At 42.6% G+C, this 6,219-nt stretch overlaps 1 non-coding gene across 1 annotated transcript; it reads right to left on the bottom strand.

Moving 5' to 3' along the window:
• Positions 1 to 5,895: 5,895 nt before the first annotated feature.
• Positions 5,896 to 5,998, bottom strand: LOC138074687 (U6 spliceosomal RNA). The gene has a single exon (XR_011144511.1). It is a non-coding gene; the product is annotated as a U6 spliceosomal RNA (small nuclear RNA).
• Between the last annotated feature and the right edge of the window lie 221 nt (positions 5,999 to 6,219).

Raw genomic sequence — 6,219 nt, 5'->3', positions numbered from 1 at the left:
CGTGTGAACCTATTGATTATAGCCTGCCAGGCTCCTCTGCCCATGGGATTTCTCAGGCAAGAATACTGGAGTGGGTTGCCATTTCCTTCTCCAGGGGATCTTCCTGACCCAGGGATCGAACCTGCATCTCCTACATTGGCAGGTGGATTCTTTACCGCTGAGCAACCAGGGAAGCCTGACTATAAGCCTGGATTTCTTTACCATGTGAGATTCTAAACACAGCTGCTCACTTCTTCATGTCCACAGGAGAGTCTCTGCTCTCAGGGGGCATCTAGTCTCTCTTTTAAGGAATTTTTCATAATTAATAAAGAATAATCTCCCTTTCAGTTAACACAGAATCAAGTGATTTGGGACCTTAATTACATCTCCAGAATGTCTTGGCTATTGGCTAGTAAGCCACAGATTCCACCCACACTCAGGGGGAGGGGATTTCAAAAGGACATGAACACCAGGAAACAGGAATCATGGGGACTGCTCTAGGATCCATCTGCCAGAGACAGAAATATATGTTCAGCTATTTTAAAAATTAATTGTTTGGCTGCATCGGGTCTCAGGTGTGGCTCATGGAATCTTCCTTGCATCATTCAGGATCTTTTGCTGCAGCCTGCGGCCTCAGATCATGGTGTCAGGGCTCCAGTGCTCACAGGCTTCAGTAATTGTGGTGTATGGGCTTGGTTGCTCTGATACAGCGGGGATCTTGGTTCCCTGACCAGAGATCGAACCTGAGTCCCCTGTGTTGCAAGGCAGATTCTTAGCCACTGGACTACCTAGGAAATCCCCAAATAGAAATATTTAAACCTACTCAAGTGAATCAGCTGGAATCAAGATTGCTAGGAGAAATATCAATAACCTCAGATATGCAGATGACACCACCCTTATGGCAGAAAGTGAAGAACTAAAGAGCTTCTTGATGAAAGCGAAAGAGGAGAGTGAAAAAGTTGGCTTAAAACTCAACATTCAGAAAACAAAGATCATGGCATCTGGTCCCATCGCTTCATGGTAAATATATGGGGAAACAATGGAAACAGTGACAGACTTTATTTTGGGGGGCTTCAAAATCACTGCAGATGGTGACTGCAGCCATGAAATTAAAACACACTTGCTCTTTGGAAGAAAAGCTATGAACAAACTAGACAGCATATTAAAAAGCAGAGACATTACTTTGCTGACAAATGTCCGTCTAGTCAAAGGTATGGTTTTTCCAGTAGCCACGTATGGATGTGAGAGTTGGACTATAAAGAAAGCTGAGTGCTGAAGAACTGATGCTTTTGAACTGTGGTGTTGAAGAAGACTCTTGAGAGTCCCTTGGATTGCAAGGAGATCCAACCAGTCCATCCTAAAGGAAATCAGTCCTGAATATTCATTGGAAGGACTGATGCTGAGGCTGAAACTCCAATACTTTCACCACCTGATGCGAAGAACTGACTCATTGGAAAAGACCCTGATGCTGGGAAAAAACTGAGGGCAGGAGAAGAGGACGACAGAGGATGAGATGATTGGATGGCATCACCAACTCCATGGACATGAGTTTGAGCAAGCTCTGGGAGTTGGTGATGGACAGGGAGGCCTGGGGTGCTGCAGTCCATGGGGTGGCAAAGAGTTGGACACGACTGAGCCACGGAACTGAATTGAACTGAGAGCGGTAGGATGAGGGTGAAGTGAGGGGTGGGAGAGAGGTCCAAGAGGGAGGGGAGCTATGTGAACATATAGCTGAGTCACTTCTTTGTACAGCAGAAACCAGTAGAACATTGCAAAGCAACTATACTCCAATAAAAAAAATAAAATAAAACAAGGGAGACGATGGAGAAAAAAAAACAAAACTTGCCGCTGTTTCTATGTCAAATACGTGCCAAATGCCTTGTTTTCATTTAATCCTCACTACAAATGTGTTTGCTTAGTCTCTGAGTTGCGTCTGACTCTTTTGCAACCGCATGGACTGTAGCCCGCCAGGCTCCTCTGATTTCCCAGGCATGAATACTGGAGTGGGTTGCCATTCCCTTTTCCAGGAAAGCCCCAGTATAATTGTATATAATGGCTACTGCTCTACATTTCCTTCTTCCCTTCCCATCCATGATTCTAAAAGGGTTATTTACATTTACTTATCCATTTAATTTCTTAAAGTTCACTCTCTTTTTTAATAAAAGTTATATGTAACATTAAAAGTCAACTTATTATTAAAATAGAAAGCCCCAGCCTTTCTCCTCCCCCCTCCCTGAGTCTCCTCCCCCAGAGTCAACCACTTTCAACATTTCTGGTTGTATCTCTTGGTTTTACCTCACATTTGCTGCAGAAGGTACTGAGTCTGACACAAAGTGGACCCTTTGCAAGTGGGATTCTTTCTTCTTCCTACTCTGCTCTACAAACTTTGGGTCATGCTCAACTGGGGGTGATGAGACCATCAACATATATGAAGCAGTTCGTGAACAATTCGGCCAACAGTTACTAGTTCAGGAGACAGTCTTGCACAATGATTAAGAGCACGGGCGGACATAGGCTCAAATCCTACCCACTCTCTACCTCTGCAAGCCTTCACTTCTTCACCTGTAAAGCGGGAGGACAATACTCCTGATGCAAGACTGGTGCAGAGAGAAGGGCGTGGGTGTGGGCAACCAAGCATCCTAACACTTAGCTTCTGCTCCATTCCATCAGACAGAGAAACCAGGTCTGGAAGAGGTCTTGAAAGATGGGTGAATTTGAACAGAAAGGAAAAAGAAAGGTGATTCCAGAAAAGAGAAGAGTTGAAGAGCAGACTTACAGGCAGAGATGAAGGTAGTGTGTTGGAGGAACAGTGAGAGTCGACTGATGTGACTGAATGTTGGGCTCTTTCAGGAGTAGGAGGCCATGTCTGAGGAAAGCTCTGCCAGGGTAGACCACACATTATTCCTTAGGGGGGATGGGCAGGAATGAGGCAGAGGGCAAAGAGCACTTGCTGAGCAGCAGCCCAGTGGACTGAACTCAGGCAACGGGCAGACTCAGTTGTGGTGTAACCAAGCTTTGCCTGGCTCTCCAGAGACCTGGTGAGAGAGTTCTCAGAGAGGCAGTTTCGTTTGCGCCTCATAGGATAGAATTATCCTAGATAGCCTCTAAGAACGCTTTCAGTCCTAATGCTCTACAATCATCTTATAGGATTTATGTAGAGACAGTGGGAAATACAGAAAAAGAAGGAATCTAACTGTGCAAACAGGGTCAGTGTGACTTGTCACCATTTGAACACTGAGAATTAAAAAGTGCACTAAGAGAGACTAAAGTTTAAATACGGGTGTCTTGGAGATTGGCGAGCCCTTCAGTGGGGAAGTGGGTAATGGAAGTGACTGTAAAACATGCAAGGAAAAATTCTAGTAGATGCCCGAAGAATAGATCAGGCACGTTCCTGTCTCTAGGACTTTGAACTTACTATTACCTCTGCTTGAAACTCTCATCCTTCAAATGTCTGCCTTGTGTCCTTGATGTCTCCCTTCAGGTCACCCTCACAGTGAGGTCTTCCCTGACTAACCCACTAAAAATTACAAACCTTCCCCAATCTAACACTCCCTCTTCCCCTACTCCTGCTTTGCTTTTCTCTGTAGCACTGAGCCACTTCATTTAATTCATTGATTGATAGACATCCTAATATGGGAACTATGTATAAACAGTACTCAAAGGTATCTTGGTTTGGAGAGTTTGGGGAAAACAATGATGAATAAAGATATAGAAAACAAATCACCTAGATGTCCATCAGCAGATGAATGGATAAGAAAGCTGTGGTACATATACGCAATGAAGTATTACTCAGCCATTAAAGAGAATACATTTGAATCTGTTCTAATGAGGTGGATGAAACTGGAGCCTATTATACAGAGTGAAGTAAGCCAGAAAGAAAAACACCAACACAGTATACTAACACATATATATGGAATTTAGAAAGATGGTAATGATAACCCTGTATGCGAGACAGCAAAAGAGACACAGATGTTTAGAACGGACTTTTGGACTCTGTGGGAGAGGGAGAGGGTGGGATGATTCAGGAGAATGGCATTGAAACATGTATACTATCATGTAAGAAACCAATCGCCAGTCTATGTTCAATACAGGATACAGGATGCTTGGGGCTGGTGCACGGGGATGATCCAGAGAGATGATATGGGGTGGGAGATGGGAGGGGGAGTTCAGGATTGGGAACTCATGTATACCCGTGGCTGATTCATGTCAATGTATGGCAAAACCAATACAGTATTATAAAGCAAAATAAAGTAAAAATAAAAATTAAAAAAAGTTAAAGTTAAAAAAAAGAAAACATATCAAATAGTGAAAAAAGGAGGAATTGTTAACACCAGAAGAAACGAAAAATTGTACAAGAAAGGAAGTATAATCATGGTTCACACTTGGCACAATAGTGAAAAATACTATATGAAATATTAAGTTTACTGAAGACTCAACCTAAAATAATAATACCACCACATGGGGCAATCAAAGAGGAGAACTGTGAAAGGAGTCATTTCAGTCATTCCTGGAGATGCCCATCCTGGGTGTCTTCCTGCTCCTCTGGGGGCAGACTGCTCTTTGGACTTCCACAGCTGTCATCCCCATCGTTCAGCTGCTCAGTCATGTCCAACTCTTTGTGACCCCATAGACTGCAGCACACCAGGCCTCCGTGTCCTTCACTATCTCCCAGAGTTTGCTCAAATCCATGTCCATTGAGTCGGTGATGCCATCCAACCATCTCATCCATTTTTACCCTCTTCTCTTCCTGCCCTCAATCTTTCCCAACATCAGGGTCTTTGCCAACGAGTCAGCTCTTCACATCAGGTGGCCAAAGTATGGGAACTTCAATTTCAGCACCAGTCCTTCCAATGAAAAGGCTCTTCAGTTCCTCTTTACTTTCTGCCATTGAAGTGGTATCATATGCATATCTGAGGTTGTTGATATTTCTCCCACCAGTGTTGATTCCAGCTTGTGATTTACCCAGCCTGGCATTTCACATGATGTACTCTGCATAGGAGTTAAATAAGCAGGGTGACACTATACAGCCTTGATGCATTCTTTTCCCAATTTTGAACCAGGTAGTTGTTCCATGTCCGGTTCTAACTGTTGCTACTTGACCTGCAGACAGGTTTCTCAGGAGGCAGGTCAGGTGGCCTGGTATCCTGGGGCCCACTAGAGCTTTTCTTCTGTTGGATTTCCTTTTTACCAGATTCCAAGTTCCCCCTCAACTTTTTAAGTTATCCTCTTATTATATCCTTTGGTGGCTTCTTGAGAAGGAGGGCATAGGAGAAAGAAAAAATGGAGACCTTGTATATCTAAACGTGTCTCTATTCGCTCCTCACACTTTAAAAACTGGTTATAGAATTCTTGATTCAATAGTACTTTTCCTCAGAATTTTGGAGACAACTCTTCCATCTTGTTGGTTTCCAGAGCCATCCTAATTCCAAGTCCTTTTTTTTTTTTAATCCCAAAAGCACTTGGATCTTTTGCTTGCTTTCAGTATCCCAAAATCTCATAATGATTTATCCTTCGTGGATCTCTTTTCATTCATCTCTCAGTGGGAGGGCTACTGAAATCCAGAAAGTCATTGTTTAGGAAACTTCCTTGCGTTAGTGGATAATTTCTCCTTTCAATATTATCTATATTTTCCTTGTGGAATCTGTATTAGACATAGAATTCCAGGACTGGTCCTCTAATTTTCCCATTTTTCCTTCCAACCTCCACCCACAAGTTTGTTTTGTTTTCTCTTTCTACTTCTTGGGAGATTTTTTTGACTTTATCTCCCAAATTTTTTATTCACACTTTAAATTTCAGTTCAATTTTTTTTTCCCTTCAGTTAGTGTGTGATTTTTATTTTTATTATTTTAAAATGTATTATTTTTAACTGGAGGAGAATTGCTTTATAATGTTGTGTTGGTGTCTGCCTTACATCAAAAAACTATGGAACACTTCTTGAATTTGCAAGTCATCCTTGCGTATAGGCCATGCTAACCTTCTCTGTGCCGTTCCAGTTTTGGTATATGCTGCCCAAGAGAGCACAGCTCTCCTGTTTTTAATTTTCTGAAATTCTTTCTTGCTATGTAACCCACCCCTACCCCCACTTTATAAACCATCCTGTTCTTGTTTTATGAATTAGACATCTCTGAGGTATTAGATGGTGGCATTTTGCCTGTTTATTTGGCCAGCTGAATTATTTCTGATTCCTCCAATCTAGTTGTTCTTGCCCCCTCTCTCTTTCATTCTCCTCCCCTTTTCTTA

The sequence above is a fragment of the Capricornis sumatraensis genome, chromosome 2, assembly GCF_032405125.1.
Source record: "Capricornis sumatraensis isolate serow.1 chromosome 2, serow.2, whole genome shotgun sequence".
Taxonomy (NCBI): Eukaryota; Metazoa; Chordata; class Mammalia; order Artiodactyla; family Bovidae; genus Capricornis; species Capricornis sumatraensis.
Note: the sequence above shows the minus strand (reverse complement) of the source record. Positions and strands in the feature narration are given on the sequence as shown.